This window comes from Electrona antarctica (assembly GCF_951216825.1).
Source record: "Electrona antarctica genome assembly, chromosome: 15".
Classification (NCBI taxonomy): domain Eukaryota; kingdom Metazoa; phylum Chordata; class Actinopteri; order Myctophiformes; family Myctophidae; genus Electrona; species Electrona antarctica.
Genome location: NC_136796.1, coordinates 28,994,129 through 29,013,921, shown reverse-complemented (window position 1 = coordinate 29,013,921; position 19,793 = coordinate 28,994,129). Strand labels below are relative to the sequence as shown.

Here is a 19,793-nt window from a genome sequence, read left to right as displayed (position 1 = left end):
ATGTGCCAGCTGGGTATCATCAGTCTGACACATGAAGACAGAAATACGCAGTCCCATGCCATAGTAGCTTTTTACCAGTCATTTATTGGCCAATGTTGGCGAACTAAGAAACAGACTCGAGCAATTAATCCCAGTTCACACTAATATTGGCTATTTGGTGAACATTCTTAATCCTACAAAATAGGCCTGCGTAAAAACACAAATAACTGTCGCCATGCCCATTGAATGACAGTAAGTGATTAATAATATCGTAAATTCTGCTACTCGCTACATAATAGCACAATAAGCATATGCACAACGAATATCAAAGACACTGCAAAGTGCCATTATCATCCATTCCACGATATGCCGCACCAACAGTTGGGCACTGCGAGAGCATCGCCGCCAATTCAAAACATAACCATAACATAAACACTCACCGCTTTACAGCAAGGAGCAGCGAAGGCGAGGAACGGGTCGAAACAAGTTGTCAAATAACGGATTGGCTCTGTCGTATCTGTATGAATGTCATCGTTTGAGTTTAATTTTCGCAGTGCTGCCTGGTACGATTGGACGTTGGGTTTCTCAACGAACGGCTCTGCGCTTGCCTGCCTTGCCTGCTGCTCTCTTCAGCTTGTCACACTGCATCCAAGGCGCGGTGTGAGACGCGGTAGGCTAGGAGAGGAGAGGAGGGGAGGGGAGGGGAGGGGAGGGGCTGGAGGATGGGGGTAGGGGGGCTCCACCACAGCACACCATGGCAAGGCGTATGTACGTGTGACTGTGTAGCCAAATAATGAGGAAAAGTTCCTTCTACAAATAATGTAGGGTATTGGCCTAGCCCTAGACTAGAATCTGTTCACACAATCAACAAACACAGTAGGCTGTTTTAGAGGTAGATATGTGTTGTGAAAGGTTGAAGCTAGTCGTTGCTATGGAGTGTTTGCTCATCTCTCCAATAAACTGAAAATAAATTTGGATTGCCAATTTCATCCAATTAAGAGAGTATATACCCATTAACCTGCTAATCAATATAATTACCCTTGTTTATCCTATCCATGGGTTGTCTCTCCTGATTGGATAAATTGCTGATTGCTGAAAGAATATAGAAATCACTTACTGTGTTGTGCCTGTGTGTGTGTGTGTGTGTGTGTGTGTGTGTGTGTGTGTGTGTGTGTGTGTGTGTGTGTGTGTGTGTGTGTGTGTGTGTGTGTGTGCGCGCGCAAGAGAGAGAATGCATATTTGAGTAACCGTGCTTATGGTTTTCATATGGATACATGAATCATGCATTGAATCTTGGCATGGCTGCATAGACGTCATCACATTCGGAGTGGACCAGTCAGTGATATTTAAGTTCTAAGCGCCAGTGTTTGAGAACAGGGTGTTGTTTCTAAAGTGATGCTGTGGGCGAAAAAACACCCTCAAGGCCAGTGGTTCTCAAACGTGATGTGTTGTGAGCTTGTACATCGTTTATTTTCAAATACCCAATGTATAGAATGAAAGTGGTCAAAGTCGTCAAACTGTTGATGCTATATTTTGCTAGGGACCCCCTGGAACCGCCTCGAGGACCCCACTTTGAGAACCACTGCTCTGGGCTACTCTACTGTGTATCTGTATCTCTAACAGTGAGAATTATACTATCAGAGACTTGCTGGGTCTGACCCAAACAGCTCATCAAAGTCTGGGTTTCATCCAAAGAGAAACAGTCATAGTCTAGCCTTGAATAATGTTCTGAATTTGACACCTTGGGTTGTTTTACAATACAGACAGTATACTAGCCGATGAAAGCAGCGTTATGCAATCCAAGTTATGAGTGTAAGTGAATGGGTGGCAGTATCTCAGCTAATATCCTGCTAGGTGCATCCAACCTGCTAGGTGCATCATGTGTTAAATTGACCAGACTTCCTATCATCTCATATGATGCAAAACACATGCCTGTAGAGTGTAGACAGACAGACAGACAGACAGACAGACAGACAGACAGACAGACAGACAGACAGACAGACAGACAGACAGACAGACAGACAGACAGACAGACAGACAGACTCACAAAGACATACACACTTGCACTAGCAGGCTGTAATAACAACGGTTTGTTGCCTATAGTCTATTCAATAATATTGTGCAACTGACAAGCTGAATAACACCTCCTAGCACTTTCACATGGGTCTAGAGTAGAGTCTCGCTTACAATGTAAAATGGGTCTTATTGCTTCTCCAACAGCATTACCCTATGAATTATTTACTAATCTAGGTTCATTGACAATCATGTGAGACTTATACAGACTATTACATTTGAGCATTTAGCTCTTATCCAGACAGAGTGACTTGGAAGTGTGAGATCAGAGTAAATGAAATGGTATGAACCCTGGTCAATGACAGGGTCATTTAATGGTCACATAAACAGTGACCGAGTGACCACAGAGCGCAAAGAAAACAATTTAGTGCAAAGAAAATAACAACGCGGGCGTCTTCATCTCAGAAATCCTGCCGGCAGCCATAGGCCCGTCGAGCTGTTCAGCGGACCATGCAACAATAGCCACTCAAACAGGCATAAATCAGTGGGCTGCAGGATCAATGTCCCGTTTCCCAGAGGCATGCCACTGTGGCACAACACAATCAATTCCACGGTGCGAAGAGTCTTTGTTCCAATTACCAGGCCATGTTTTCCTCTGCCACAGCAACAGGGAACGGTCCAAAATCACTGCTCATTAAACATTAAACGCCAGTGCTAGATCCAAAGCTGGTGTTCTGTAACGACGAGGCCTTATGTTAAGGTTCTGCTCTCTGACCATGCCTGTGGAACAATTAGAGGCCAACCGTTGCCCATCCCCATTTTGGAGAGTCCGAAAATAATTTGAAAAAAACTTAGATTTGGTTAAAGTTTCTATTTGAGAACATTTAACATAACGGTATAAGAAAACAAATAATCACAATTAACCTTTTGATCAAAATAAATACCTACATAAATGCAACTTTTGTTTTATTTATCCATTTAAGCCCTATTCAAACATCTTCAACAGTACCCGATCTACAAGCTTATAGATCTGCTATTTATTTAAACTAGACCGGTGTCCGGCTGTAGAGCACCGAGTCTGTAACGATGGAAGTTGGAGATCCATGCCCCACCCGGCTATGCAATACCCGTTGTACCCGTGTCAGAGTACCCGTTCCACCCATCTGTCTGTGTCCCTTTTATGCCCATATATGGAGATTTCAGAATCTGTCTCTCTGTGTCCCTTAATTCCTATATATGGAGTTCTGTGTCAGTCATGCCCAAATATGGAGTGCTGTGATGTCAGAACAGGCCAGCTCCATATATGGAGGCGGAGCCTGGGCAGGGGCCCTGTCCAGAGCCCAGGCAGAGGCCTTTTGTGGCAGTTCTCTGGTGACACCGGGCACTGCACTCCCTGTGGGGTGTGGAACACGTGTGTCGGATTTGAAGTCGGTGGGACGAACGGTTCTCGAGTTACGTGGATTACAGATGTACACACACACACACACACACACACACACACACACACACACACACACACACACACACACACACACACACACACACACACACACACACACACACACACACACACACACACACACACAGAGACGTGGTGCCTCCTATACAGTATCTGCCATTTTTGAACAGGATGAAACCAAAGCTAGCATCATCAGTTATGGTTTGCTGGATAGGTCCATTCCACCCTGCCGGCTAAAAGTGTAAAAGTCTAAATAGGGCCATTAGTAGGGCAGCGGGGTCCCCGACTCCCCAGTGCTTCTATAGAGCAGCGTGCTATGTATTAGACTAGAGCCATCCATGGAGACGTATTTGACCATGTTGCTGGGGTCAAATCCCAGGTAATTCAGTTAGCCCCCCTGTACACAGTGTGTGTGTGTGTGTGTGTGTGTGTGTGTGTGTGTGTGTGTGTGTGTGTGTGTGTGTGTGTGCACTGGTTTTTCTATCTTTGTGGGGACACAAATCTGTTTACACAGTCACGTCATGGGGACCAGTTACGGTATGGGGACAAAAAAGCTAGTCCCCATGAGGGAAACCGTTAAAAAACCAACCCAGGAGATGCTTTATATGTGCCTGTGAGGTTTTTAGCCTTGGCCCATAAGGGACGTTTTTTGATCATCGTGTGTGTGTAAGTGGTGCTCAGTATCTCCCCCTAAGGGTTTTAGCTGCTATTGCACTCATTACATTCTCACACACACTTTTGTGGCCGCACCCACATCATTATGTGGCCCCACCCACCCTGTTCCCCACAAGGAGGGATTATACCATCAAATTGAGTGTTAACAGGTGTAACAGAACAGGAGATTCCAGTGAAGATGGCAGCAAAAGCAAAACACAAGGTAAGCTATTTTTTTCTGAATGAACAATTAATAAAAACAGTGCTCAACCACAGATATTTGAAAAATCACTATAACCAGTATTTGACCATAACATTTTGTGAATTAGCTCTGATTATTAAGATAGCTCAGTTAGCTAAGTTAGCTCATAACATTTTGTGAATTAGCTCTGATTATTAAGATAGCTCAGTTAGCTAAGTTAGCTCAAATGGCTCACATGGGCTGAAGACAGTTTAGATCAGTTAGAGGGATTGCTTTTCCTGTACTTTCAGGTTAGTAATGACCTTAAAACTACTGTTTTGTAACACAAATAGTTTTGTGATGAAGTTAAGACACTTAGCTTCAGTTTAGCTTCAGATATAAGGATGATGTTGTTTGGTGGTAATTTCATGTAATGTAATCCAATGTGGGCTCCTGAAACGTTTATTTTGCTATTATTTTCTGTGAAAATAGTCAGAATGGGTATACAATTTCGTTTTTGTGTTAGGACTTTCTACTGTATAAAGTATATATGTTGAGTTTGGTCCAGTTTGTAGTGTTGTAGCATTAGCTTCCTTTAGCTGCTGTCCTTCTGTGTAGCACTGTAGCAGTGCAGCCAGTGACTCTGCAATGATGTGATATTAAAGAAAATGGTAATAATATAATAATTGAAACATCAGAAGACGTCCCCATGATGCACATTAGCACGGGGTCCCCAATATGCATGTTTTAAGATGTGTGTGTGTGTGTATTTATGCAAGCTTGAAGGCAAAATATTGAAACTTCAGAAGACGTCCCCATGATGCACATTTAGCACAGAGTCCCCAAGATGCATGTTTTAAGATGTGTGTTTGTGTTTGTTTGTGTGTGTATTTATATGTCCCCGTGATGCACATTAGCTTAAAGTGTGTTAAATGTCCCCATATATCACAGAACTGAAAGTGTGTTCTAAATACCTACTATGTAACAAAATGGTATATTGGACTACATCAGGATGTTGTAATACTAGTAACATTATCTTACATGAGTTATTTCGAACTCGCTTTTATCCAAAGCAACTTCCAATAAGTGCATTCAACATTGATAGTCAAGTGCACTACTTTCACATGCCTAACTCTTTTAAATATTCAATGAATCTTATTCTAAACAGATGTTGAATGACATGCCTGCAACAGGCCGGGGGTGGAGGCCCCCACAGACACACATGGCTCCAGCAGTTGCCAAGACATCCACTTCAATTGAAAAGGTAAATGGGGAGAGCACACCTTACAAGGTTGTTGTGTAATGTCCTAATGTCTAGTATGACTGTCCGTTCTCTCACACACTCACTCGGTATAATGATGTAAATTTAACAACATAGCCGCAGCCAACTGGTGGTGTTTTTTCCTTTACTGGGGCTTATCAGACTTAACATTATGGTAATGTTTCGGGCCGGGCCAAGTCTTGGGTTGGACCAGTTCGGGTCCAGGCTTTATTGTCAGGCCCGTTAAGAACTCTAACAGCATGTATGACCCTGTGACGCACATTAGCCTAAAGTAAAGGGCATTAAAAGTCTAAATATTGTAGATCACATAATAGGAAGAATAATTGAAACATCAGAAGACGACCCCATGATGCACATTAGCACGGGGTCCCAAATATGCATGTTTTAAGATGTGAGTGTGTGTGTATTTATGCAAGCTTGAAGGCAAAATAATTGAAACTTCAGAAGACGTCCCCGTGATGCACATTTAGCACAGAGTCCCCAAGATGCATGTTTTAAGATGTGTGTGTGTGTTTGTTTTTGTGTGTATTTATATGTCCCCGTGATGCACATTAGCTTAAAGTGTGTTAAATGTCCCCATATATCACAAAACTGAAAGTGTGTTCTAAATACCTACTATCTATCTACTATTTAGTATGACTGTCCGTTCTCTCACACACTCACTCGGTATAATTATGTCAATTTAACAACATAGCCGCAGCCAACTGGTGGTGTTTTTTCCTTTACTGGGGCTTATCAGACTTAACATTATAGTAATGTTTCGGGCCGGGCTAAGCCTTGGGTTTGACCAGTTCGGGTCCAGGCTTTAATTGTCAGGCCCGTTGAGAACTCTAACAGCATGTATGTCCCCGTGACGCACATTAGCCTAAAGTAAAGGGAGATTAAAAGTCTAAATATTGTAGATCACATAATAGGCAGAATAATTGAAACATCAGAAGACGACCCCATGATGCACATTAGCACGGGGTCCCCAATATGCATGTTTTAAGATGTGTGTGTGTGTGTGTGTATTTATGCAAGCTTGAAGGCAAAATATTGAAACTTCAGAAGACGTCCCCATGATGCACATTTAGCACGGAGTCCCCAAGATGCATGTTTTAAGATGTGTGTGTGTTTGTTTGTGTGTGTGTATTTATATGTCCCCGTGATGCACATTAGCTTAAAGTGTGTTAAATGTCCCCATATATCACAGAACTGAAAGTGTGTTCTAAATACCTACTATGTAACAAAATGGTATATTGGACTACATCAGGATGTTGTAATACTAGTAACATTATCTTACATGAGTTATTTCGAACTCGCTTTTATCCAAAGCAACTTCCAATAAGTGCATTCAACATTGATAGTCAAGTGCACTACTTTCACATGCCTAACTCTTTTAAATATTCAATGAATCTTATTCTAAACAGATGTTGAATGACATGCCTGCAACAGGGGGTGGAGACTCCCCCACAGACACACATGGCTCCAGCAGTTGCCAAGACATCCACTTCAATTGAAAAGGTAAATGGGGAGAGCACACCTTACAAGGTTGTTGTGTAATGTCCTAATGTCTAGTATGACTGTCCGTTCTCTCACACACTCACTCGGTATAATGATGTAAATTTAACAACATAGCCGCAGCCAACTGGTGGTGTTTTTTCCTTTACTGGGGCTTATCAGACTTAACATTATGGTAATGTTTCGGGCCGGGCCAAGTCTTGGGTTGGACCAGTTCGGGTCCAGGCTTTATTGTCAGGCCCGTTAAGAACTCTAACAGCATGTATGTCCCTGTGACGCACATTAGCCTAAAGTAAAGGGCATTAAAAGTCTAAATATTGTAGATCACATAATAGGCAGAATAATTGAAACATCAGAAGACGACCCCATGATGCACATTAGCACGGGGTCCCAAATATGCATGTTTTAAGATGTGAGTGTGTGTGTATTTATGCAAGCTTGAAGGCAAAATAATTGAAACTTCAGAAGACTTCCCGTGATGCACATTTAGCACGGAGTCCCCAAGATGCATGTTTTAAGATGTGTGTGTGTGTTTGTTTGTGTGTGTATTTATATGTCCCCATGATGCACATTAGCTTAAAGTGTGTTAAATGTCCCCATATATCACAAAACTGAAAGTGTGTTCTAAATACCTACTATCTATCTACTATTTAGTATGACTGTCCGTTCTCTCACACACTCACTCGGTATAATTATGTCAATTTAACAACATAGCCGCAGCCAACTGGTGGTGTTTTTTCCTTTACTGGGGCTTATCAGACTTAACATTATAGTAATGTTTCGGGCCGGGCTAAGCCTTGGGTTTGACCAGTTCGGGTCCAGGCTTTAATTGTCAGGCCCGTTGAGAACTCTAACAGCATGTATGTCCCCGTGACGCACATTAGCCTAAAGTAAAGGGCATTAAAAGTCTAAATATTGTAGATCACATAATAGGCAGAATAATTGAAACATCAGAAGACGACCCCATGATGCACATTAGCACGGGGTCCCCAATATGCATGTTTTAAGATGTGTGTGTGTGTGTGTGTATTTATGCAAGCTTGAAGGCAAAATATTGAAACTTCAGAAGACGTCCCCATGATGCACATTTAGCACGGAGTCCCCAAGATGCATGTTTTAAGATGTGTGTGTGTTTGTTTGTGTGTGTGTATTTATATGTCCCTGTGATGCACATTAGCTTAAAGTGTGTTAAATGTCCCCATATATCACAGAACTGAAAGTGTGTTCTAAATACCTACTATCTATCTACTATTTAGTATGACTGTCCGTTCTCTCACACACTCACTCGGTATAATTATGTCAATTTAACAACATAGCCGCAGCCAACTGGTGGTGTTTTTTCCTTTACTGGGGCTTATCAGACTTAACATTATAGTAATGTTTCGGGCCGGGCTAAGCCTTGGGTTTGACCAGTTCGGGTCCAGGCTTTAATTGTCAGGCCCGTTGAGAACTCTAACAGCATGTATGTCCCCGTGACGCACATTAGCCTAAAGTAAAGGGCATTAAAAGTCTAAATATTGTAGATCACATAATAGGAAGAATAATTGAAACATCAGAAGACGACCCCATGATGCACATTAGCACGGGGTCCCCAATATGCATGTTTTAAGATGTGTGTGTGTGTGTGTGTATTTATGCAAGCTTGAAGGCAAAATATTGAAACTTCAGAAGACGTCCCCATGATGCACATTTAGCACGGAGTCCCCAAGATGCATGTTTTAAGATGTGTGTGTGTTTGTTTGTGTGTGTGTATTTATATGTCCCCGTGATGCACATTAGCTTAAAGTGTGTTAAATGTCCCCATATATCACAGAACTGAAAGTGTGTTCTAAATACCTACTATGTAACAAAATGGTATATTGGACTACATCAGGATGTTGTAATACTAGTAACATTATCTTACATGAGTTATTTCGAACTCGCTTTTATCCAAAGCAACTTCCAATAAGTGCATTCAACATTGATAGTCAAGTGCACTACTTTCACATGCCTAACTCTTTTAAATATTCAATGAATCTTATTCTAAACAGATGTTGAATGACATGCCTGCAACAGGGGGTGGAGACTCCCCCACAGACACACATGGCTCCAGCAGTTGCCAAGACATCCACTTCAATTGAAAAGGTAAATGGGGAGAGCACACCTTACAAGGTTGTTGTGTAATGTCCTAATGTCTAGTATGACTGTCCGTTCTCTCACACACTCACTCGGTATAATGATGTAAATTTAACAACATAGCCGCAGCCAACTGGTGGTGTTTTTTCCTTTACTGGGGCTTATCAGACTTAACATTATGGTAATGTTTCGGGCCGGGCCAAGTCTTGGGTTGGACCAGTTCGGGTCCAGGCTTTATTGTCAGGCCCGTTAAGAACTCTAACAGCATGTATGTCCCTGTGACGCACATTAGCCTAAAGTAAAGGGCATTAAAAGTCTAAATATTGTAGATCACATAATAGGCAGAATAATTGAAACATCAGAAGACGACCCCATGATGCACATTAGCACGGGGTCCCAAATATGCATGTTTTAAGATATGTGTGTGTGTGTGTATTTATGCAAGCTTGAAGGCAAAATAATTGAAACTTCAGAAGACGTCCCCGTGATGCACATTTAGCACGGAGTCCCCAAGATGCATGTTTTAAGATGTGTGTGTGTGTTTGTTTGTGTGTGTATTTATATGTCCCCATGATGCACATTAGCTTAAAGTGTGTTAAATGTCCCCATATATCACAAAACTGAAAGTGTGTTCTAAATACCTACTATCTATCTACTATTTAGTATGACTGTCCGTTCTCTCACACACTCACTCGGTATAATTATGTCAATTTAACAACATAGCCGCAGCCAACTGGTGGTGTTTTTTCCTTTACTGGGGCTTATCAGACTTAACATTATAGTAATGTTTCGGGCCGGGCTAAGCCTTGGGTTTGACCAGTTCGGATCCAGGCTTTAATTGTCAGGCCCGTTGAGAACTCTAACAGCATGTATGTCCCCGTGACGCACATTAGCCTAAAGTAAAGGGCATTAAAAGTCTAAATATTGTAGATCACATAATAGGAAGAATAATTGAAACATCAGAAGACGACCCCATGATGCACATTAGCACGGGGTCCCCAATATGCATGTTTTAAGATGTGTGTGTGTGTGTGTGTATTTATGCAAGCTTGAAGGCAAAATATTGAAACTTCAGAAGACGTCCCCATGATGCACATTTAGCACGGAGTCCCCAAGATGCATGTTTTAAGATGTGTGTGTGTTTGTTTGTGTGTGTATTTATATGTCCCCGTGATGCACATTAGCTTAAAGTGTGTTAAATGTCCCCATATATCACAGAACTGAAAGTGTGTTCTAAATACCTACTATGTAACAAAATGGTATATTGGACTACATCAGGATGTTGTAATACTAGTAACATTATCTTACATGAGTTATTTCGAACTCGCTTTTATCCAAAGCAACTTCCAATAAGTGCATTCAACATTGATAGTCAAGTGCACTACTTTCACATGCCTAACTCTTTTAAATATTCAATTAATCTTATTCTAAACAGATGTTGAATGACATGCCTGCAACAGGGGGTGGAGACTCCTCCACAGACACACATGGCTCCAGCAGTTGCCAAGACATCCACTTCAATTGAAAAGGTAAATGGGGAGAGCACACCTTACAAGGTTGTTGTGTAATGTCCTAATGTCTAGTATGACTGTCCGTTCTCTCACACACTCACTCGGTATAATGATGTAAATTTAACAACATAGCCGCAGCCAACTGGTGGTGTTTTTTCCTTTACTGGGGCTTATCAGACTTAACATTATGGTAATGTTTCGGGCCGGGCCAAGTCTTGGGTTGGACCAGTTCGGGTCCAGGCTTTATTGTCAGGCCCGTTAAGAACTCTAACAGCATGTATGTCCCTGTGACGCACATTAGCCTAAAGTAAAGGGCATTAAAAGTCTAAATATTGTAGATCACATAATAGGCAGAATAATTGAAACATCAGAAGACGACCCCATGATGCACATTAGCACGGGGTCCCAAATATGCATGTTTTAAGATGTGTGTGTGTGTGTATTTATGCAAGCTTGAAGGCAAAATAATTGAAACTTCAGAAGACGTCCCCGTGATGCACATTTAGCACGGAGTCCCCAAGATGCATGTTTTAAGATGTGTGTGTGTGTGTTTGTTTTTGTGTGTATTTATATGTCCCCGTGATGCACATTAGCTTAAAGTGTGTTAAATGTCCCCATATATCACAAAACTGAAAGTGTGTTCTAAATACCTACTATCTATCTACTATTTAGTATGACTGTCCGTTCTCTCACACACTCACTCGGTATAATTATGTCAATTTAACAACATAGCCGCAGCCAACTGGTGGTGTTTTTTCCTTTACTGGGGCTTATCAGACTTAACATTATAGTAATGTTTCGGGCCGGGCTAAGCCTTGGGTTTGACCAGTTCGGGTCCAGGCTTTAATTGTCAGGCCCGTTGAGAACTCTAACAGCATGTATGTCCCCGTGACGCACATTAGCCTAAAGTAAAGGGCATTAAAAGTCTAAATATTGTAGATCACATAATAGGCAGAATAATTGAAACATCAGAAGACGACCCCATGATGCACATTAGCACGGGGTCCCCAATATGCATGTTTTAAGATGTGTGTGTGTGTGTGTGTGTGTATTTATGCAAGCTTGAAGGCAAAATATTGAAACTTCAGAAGACGTCCCCATGATGCACATTTAGCACGGAGTCCCCAAGATGCATGTTTTAAGATGTGTGTGTGTTTGTTTGTGTGTGTGTATTTATATGTCCCCGTGATGCACATTAGCTTAAAGTGTGTTAAATGTCCCCATATATCACAGAACTGAAAGTGTGTTCTATATACCTACTATGTAACAAAATGGTATATTGGACTACATCAGGATGTTGTAATACTAGTAACATTATCTTACATGAGTTATTTCGAACTCGCTTTTATCCAAAGCAACTTCCAATAAGTGCATTCAACATTGATAGTCAAGTGCACTACTTTCACATGCCTAACTCTTTTAAATATTCAATGAATCTTATTCTAAACAGATGTTGAATGACATGCCTGCAACAGGGGGTGGAGACTCCCCCACAGACACACATGGCTCCAGCAGTTGCCAAGACATCCACTTCAATTGAAAAGGTAAATGGGGAGAGCACACCTTACAAGGTTGTTGTGTAATGTCCTAATGTCTAGTATGACTGTCCGTTCTCTCACACACTCACTCGGTATAATGATGTAAATTTAACAACATAGCCGCAGCCAACTGGTGGTGTTTTTTCCTTTACTGGGGCTTATCAGACTTAACATTATGGTAATGTTTCGGGCCGGGCCAAGTCTTGGGTTGGACCAGTTCGGGTCCAGGCTTTATTGTCAGGCCCGTTAAGAACTCTAACAGCATGTATGTCCCCGTGACGCACATTAGCCTAATGTAAAGGGCATTAAAAGTCTAAATATTGTAGATCACATAATAGGCAGAATAATTGAAACATCAGAAGACGTCCCCATGATGCACATTAGCAAGGGGTACCCAATATGCATGTTTTAAGATGTGTGTGTGTATTTATGCAAGCTTGAAGGCAAAATATTGAAACTTCAGAAGACGTCCCCATGATGCACATTTAGCACGGAGTCCCCAAGATGCATGTTTTAAGATGTGTGTGTGTTTGTTTGTGTGTGTGTATTTATATGTCCCCGTGATGCACATTAGCTTAAAGTGTGTTAAATGTCCCCATATATCACAGAACTGAAAGTGTGTTCTATATACCTACTATGTAACAAAATGGTATATTGGACTACATCAGGATGTTGTAATACTAGTAACATTATCTTACATGAGTTATTTCGAACTCGCTTTTATCCAAAGCAACTTCCAATAAGTGCATTCAACATTGATAGTCAAGTGCACTACTTTCACATGCCTAACTCTTTTAAATATTCAATGAATCTTATTCTAAACAGATGTTGAATGACATGCCTGCAACAGGGGGTGGAGACTCCCCCACAGACACACATGGCTCCAGCAGTTGCCAAGACATCCACTTCAATTGAAAAGGTAAATGGGGAGAGCACACCTTACAAGGTTGTTGTGTAATGTCCTAATGTCTAGTATGACTGTCCGTTCTCTCGCACACTCACTCGGTATAATGATGTAAATTTAACAACATAGCCGCAGCCAACTGGTGGTGTTTTTTCCTTTACTGGGGCTTATCAGACTTAACATTATGGTAATGTTTCGGGCCGGGCCAAGTCTTGGGTTGGACCAGTTCGGGTCCAGGCTTTATTGTCAGGCCCGTTAAGAACTCTAACAGCATGTATGTCCCCGTGACGCACATTAGCCTAATGTAAAGGGCATTAAAAGTCTAAATATTGTAGATCACATAATAGGCAGAATAATTGAAACATCAGAAGACGTCCCCATGATGCACATTAGCAAGGGGTACCCAATATGCATGTTTTAAGATGTGTGTGTGTATTTATGCAAGCTTGAAGGCAAAATAATTGAAACTTCAGAAGACGTCCCCATGATGCACATTTAGCACGGAGTCCCCAAGATGCATGTTTTAAGATATGTGTGTGTTTGTTCGTGTGTGTGTATTTATATGTCCCCGTGATGCACATTAGCTTAAAGTGTGTTAAATGTCCCCATATATCACAGAACTGAAAGTGTGTTCTAAATACCTACTATGTAACAAAATGGTATATTGGACTACATCAGGATGTTGTAATACTAGTAACATTATCTTACATGAGTTATTTCGAACTCGCTTTTATCCAAAGCAACTTCCAATAAGTGCATTCAACATTGATAGTTAAGTGCACTACTTTCACATGCCTAACTCTTTTAAATATTCAATGAATCTTATTCTAAACAGATGTTGAATGACATGCCTGCAACAGGGGGTGGAGACTCCCCCACAGACACACATGGCTCCAGCAGTTGCCAAGACATCCACTTCCATTGAAAAGGTAAATGGGGAGAGCACACCTTACAAGGATGTTGTGTAATGTCCTAATGTCTAGTATGACTGTCCGTTCTCTCACACACTCACTCGGTATAATGATGTAAATTTAACAACATAGCCGCAGCCAACTGGTGGTGTTTTTTCCTTTACTGGGGCTTATCAGACTTAACATTATGGTAATGTTTCGGGCCGGGCCAAGCCTTGGGTTGGACCAGTTCGGGTCCAGGCTTTATTGTCAGGCCCGTTGAGAACTCTAACAGCATGTATGTCCCCGTGACGCACATTAGCCTAATGTAAAGGGCATTAAAAGTCTAAATATTGTAGATCACATAATAGGCAGAATAATTGAAACATCAGAAGACGACCCCATGATGCACATTAGCACGGGGTACCCAATATGCATGTTTTAAGATGTGTGTGTGTATTTATGCAAGCTTGAAGGCAAAATAATTGAAACTTCAGAAGACGTCCCCATGATGCACATTTAGCACGGAGTCCCCAAGATGCATGTTTTAAGATGTGTGTTTGTTTGTTTGTGTGTGTGTATTTATATGTCCCCGTGATGCACATTAGCTTAAAGTGTGTTAAATGTCCCCATATATCACAGAACTGAAAGTGTGTTCTAAATACCTACTATCTATCTACTATTTAGTATGACTGTCTTTTATTGGTTTGGGTTTTATTGGTGTGTATTTGTTAACCCCCTGCACTGCATGTTTTGTATTGATTTTATTGTTGTATTGCACAAGTTGTTTTTCGTGCTAGGCCTGTCCCCCTTCTTTCCCCAAATGTATTTGAGCTAATTATATACTTGTCACTCTATTATCTTATCTGCCTCACTCTTGTATTGCCCTAACCTTTTAATATATACTGTGTAGTTATATATAAATAAAGTTGTTACATTTTCCACAAATGCCTCTCGTACATTGTTCCTGTTAAAGGGGAAGTTGGTCAAAGTTTACACTCTAGGGGTTCCTCCTGCCCCCTCAACAAGCGGGAGGTGGCGTAGTCAGGATATTAGTACCAATTTGTTCGCTTGTACAATTAAATAGCAGTCTACAAGCTCAAAATGTGTTGTGCTTTGACGCGTTTTGAGCTTGTAGATTGGCTATTTTTTAATTGGAAAACTGAATTATGTTTTAGCTATTTTTAAATTGGTTATGGTTTTGAATTATTATTATTATTATTATTATTATTATTTTCCCAAATGGATTCATATGGTATGTTACCTTAATAACTTAATTACAAATTCATTGGACATGAAAGAAGGAAATAACATTTTAATACTAGTCATAGACTGAAGTTGCCCGTTTGGAATTAAAGCTGAATGATATATCAGTATTTTGATTAACACTTTGATTGCTACAAGATCTCGACAGGCCTATTTGGATGTTGCTACCGTTTAACATTGCACAAAGGCCTTGTTCGGGGGCCCACAGCAAAATGTTCTCTTATAGCGAGAATCACACGCATACATCAAAAGAAAGCTGAACTTGTCCACTTCAATTTAAAAAATACATTTTGATTTTACCATGTTCCATTCTGGAGATATTGACCTTTTTGCAACACCTGCATTTGCCTGGAAGTGGTTATCTTGAACAGCGAGCAGAGTTATGGATGGTTTAAAGTCAGAGACATTGACAGGCAGATATAAAATTGAACCCAATAAATATCCTATACATCCTATACACCGAATGAAAGCCCTGAATGTGTACTTTTACGAGGAAAAGAGTAAACATTGATCCCATGTACAGTTAGACAGTAATTGGTTATTGAATGCAGCTTGTGCCCACCAGATAACTTCAGAGAAGACATGGACGTGAACTCCTCAATATTCACAAAATAAGGCCTATAGCGACATATAAATACTATATACCGTATGAAACAGAAGACTCTCTGCTTTCATAAGAAAAAAACATCTACTGTAGTAATAATAAAAATCACACCCATGTGAAGTGAGTGGTGCAACTCTGTCCCATATTCTGTTCTCTGCTTATTCAATACAGCTCGCTATATACGGACTGAGGCAGAAAGTCATGTAAACCTTTTATTTACAGTTTGGTCTGTAAACTTCTACTGTAATAATAAAAATCACACCCCTGTGAAGTGAGCGTTGCAACTGTTCTGTACTTATTCACTACAGCTCGCTATATACGGACTGAGACAGAAAGTCATGTAAACCTTTTATTTACAGTTTGGTCTGTAAACTTCTACTGTAATAATAAAAATCACACCCCTGTGAAGTGAGCGCAACTGTAGAGAACAGTTGCACCGCTCACTTCACAGGGGTGTGATTTTTATTATTACAGTAGAAGTTTACAGACCAAACTGTAAATAAAAGGTTTACATGACTTTCTGCCTCAGTCCGTATATAGCGAGCTGTAGTGAATAAGTACAGAACAGTTGCAACGCTCACTTCACAGGGGTGTGATTTTTATTATTACAGTAGAAGTTTACAGACCAAACTGTAAATAAAAGGTTTACATGACTTTCTGCCTCAGTCCGTATATAGCGAGCTGTATTGAATAAGCAGAGAACAGAATATGGGACAGAGTTGCACCACTCACTTCACATGGGTGTGATTTTTATTATTACTACAGTAGAAGTTTTTTTCTTATGAAAGCAGAGAGTCTTCTGTTTCATACGGTATATAGTATTTATATGTCGCTATAGGCCTTATTTTGTGAATATTGAGTACGGGTCCATGTCTTCTCTGCAGTTATATCTGGTGGGCGCAATGTGCATCCACCCAGTAACCAATTTATGACAGACTGTACATGGGATCAATGTTTACTCTTTTCCTCGTAAAAGTACACATTCAGGGCTTTCATTCGGTGTATAGGATGTATAGCATATTTATTGTGTTTATTGTTATATCTGCCTGTCAATGTCTGACTATAAACCTTCATAACTCTGCATCCTTTAGATGATGATGATGATTCACTGCTTTCATTGTTTTGATCGCAGTAACATTGGGGGGGGGGGGGGGGGGGGTCATGGGCACATTGGGCAGCAAAAGTCTTGATCGTACGGCTATAAAAAGTCCCATTCCACCGTTCGGTTCAGAACTATAGTATAACGGTGAGACGCGTTGTCATCATGAGCTGATTTTGTTTTTCAAGCTAGTATAGGGAACATGCCTGGGCATGCACGGTTTAGGACGCGGAAAAGTTCGTTATACATTACACCCGGGTCGATTACGTCCCCGACGCGTTCATTGCGGTCTTATCGCTACAATTATAATGAATAAAAAAGCGTTACAATCACACGTCTGAGCGATCTCCGATTATGACGGCTCTGCATGGCGATACGTGATCCACCAACGGTAGACTGTCTGTTGTCATGGCGGCCCCTCTCGATACTGTAGTTCGTTTGTTAGTTCGTAGTATTGTAGGCTCGGGGATCGTTTGGTCGCTACAGTATGAAGAAGTAAACATGCATCTGTCCATGTGTGTTGCCGATCTGGTGCAGAATCTGCAGATCATGTGTTAGGCAGCGTAACAGCGTTCCGTATGTTTTTTTCCGAGACATGAGCCCCCATCTCGCAAGGCCCTCCTCCTGCAGGAGAAACAGGAGGGGAGGGGGGAATCGAGTATAAAAGCCAATAGGTGGAGGAAAGCCTGGTGAGGCGAGGTTAGGTGAAATTTGATTCTTTTCACACACGGGCTACATCGGCATGGGCGCATCCATTCTACACTGGTTTATACACGTAAAGCGGCCCGCCCTCCTGTTTTCAGGAGGGGAGGGGGTTTTTTTTTTTTTTTTTTTTTTTTCTGATCACGTGAGCGGGACTAAGCAGCAATGATAGGGCGATGGTTCTTCATTGTCCGGGTGGGTAAAAAGATGAATGAAAGTATGCTATAAAAAAGTGATTGAAACGTATTGATACGTGATCCGCACCCGACGTTTGATTAATTGATAACGTATTGATACGCGATTCGCGTCGGCTGTGTTAAGCCCATATCTGGGAATGCCCATATATGGACATATTGTATTCATAAATCCATATGACATCAGACATCTATGCATGTCCGACGTCAGTCATCTACATATGTATGTAGCAATACAGCCCATATATGGAGATACCATATATGGAGATAGAGGCATCAGTAATTGTAGGACTCCCCTTTATGCCCATACTGTATATGGAGATCCCTGATGCCATCCCAAGTCCATGTCAACAATATTAAGCCCATATCTGGGAATGCCCATATATGGACCTATTGTAGTCATCAATCCAGATGACCTAATCAAACACTGGAGATCCATACATAAAAACGACTCGAGGTTGCCTCTCGCCCCAGGGCGTTTTACTAGTTAGTAATTACACTTGTTGCAAGGTCCCCATTAATCACATTAGAGCGGACCTTGTGTGAATTATTTAAATGATATTCAAATGAGGTCCCCATCAACCATGTTAACCAGATTTTTCACAAGTCCCCATATGGCATGGTCCAGATATTACTTCATCAATTCTGATATTTAAAGTCGTGTATAAGCTTACAAAGCCATAGTTGTTATACCTGATTTTTTTCATAGCTGTATAACCTTTAGAAAGGGTGGTCCCCACGAGGGATGAAAAAAATGTTGGTCCCCACAAACCACAAAAACCAGTATGTGTGTGTGTGTGTGTGTGTGTGTGTGTGTGTGTGTGTGTGTGCGTGCGTGTGTGTGTGCGTGCGTGCGTGCATGTGCGTGCGGTTGATCCCTGTTATCCATGATCTCATGGTAGGCTGGGATGGGGTGACGGGATGAGACAAGTATGTATGAAAGAGGAAATGGATTCCGTGCATGGTGGGTCAGCCGCGGGCGTGTTTATTTGTGTATGGGTGTCACCGGAAATAAATGGCCACTGCCATTTCAAAATGTAATTTCTCAAGAATCCAATCTCACACGTGGAGGGTTGTAAACAAGCAAAGTGTCCATCCTATCCCTCTGAGAATATTCCAGAATTCCCGAGGGGGGGGTGAGCAGAAAATTACAGTGGAAGTAAATGCCCTGTACTCATCACTATCGACAGCATGTGGTCTTAAAAGTGACATTTGAAGAGTAATTATAGAAAGTGTTTAATATACCACAATTACAAGGCAATATCCCAGGCTTAAGTGATTAACCGTTCAAAATGGAATTGAAAATACAAGACGATACATTATATAATAAAGTATGTTGGTCATTATGTGTAGTGTGTACACTGTGTACAGAATGTTATGCTTGTGTGTGTATGTGTGTGTATTCAAGCATGTTTGGTGTATACTGTATGTATGCGAGGATGAACATGTATGTAAGTATGCATGGATGTTAGGCTACGATGGATGCACAGTGCACACAGGCCTCCGACTCACCCATCATCTTTAATATGCTCTGATCCGCGCTGTGCAGCTCATGCATACATTATTGAAAAGCAGCAACTGCAGCAGTAACTGAAAGGCCTGCTGCTTATTTGCTGTTGAAGAAACAAACACAAGAAAATCGCAATCACTCATATTTCTTAGCGTTCAAATAGTCTTTGAACGTGAATTTTGTACTGTATTTATTTTATTTTTAAGTAAGCCTGAATGAGGGTGCAAGACTTCTCACAAGATCCCCCCCCCCCTCGCCTCATCCCAGATTAATCTGGTGAATTATTTATTCACTATCTGCTTGAAGACAGGGGGATTGCTGGCAAAGAGTGAGCAGAAGGAGATAAATGTACTATGTGGTGCCAGGCGGACTCATATCAATGTAGTGTTACC

General features: G+C 41.2%; 1 protein-coding gene across 2 annotated transcripts in view; it reads right to left on the bottom strand.

The window, feature by feature from the left end:
* rims3 (regulating synaptic membrane exocytosis 3) overlaps positions 1–19,416 on the bottom strand; it is a 75,773-nt gene extending 56,357 nt beyond the window's left edge. For both annotated transcript variants that reach the window (XM_079523122.1, XM_079523121.1), the window contains exon 1: positions 19,404–19,416. The gene's annotated coding sequence lies outside the window, so the exon portion shown is untranslated. The remainder of the gene's footprint in view (positions 1–19,403) is intronic.
* Positions 19,417–19,793: the final 377 nt, after the last annotated feature.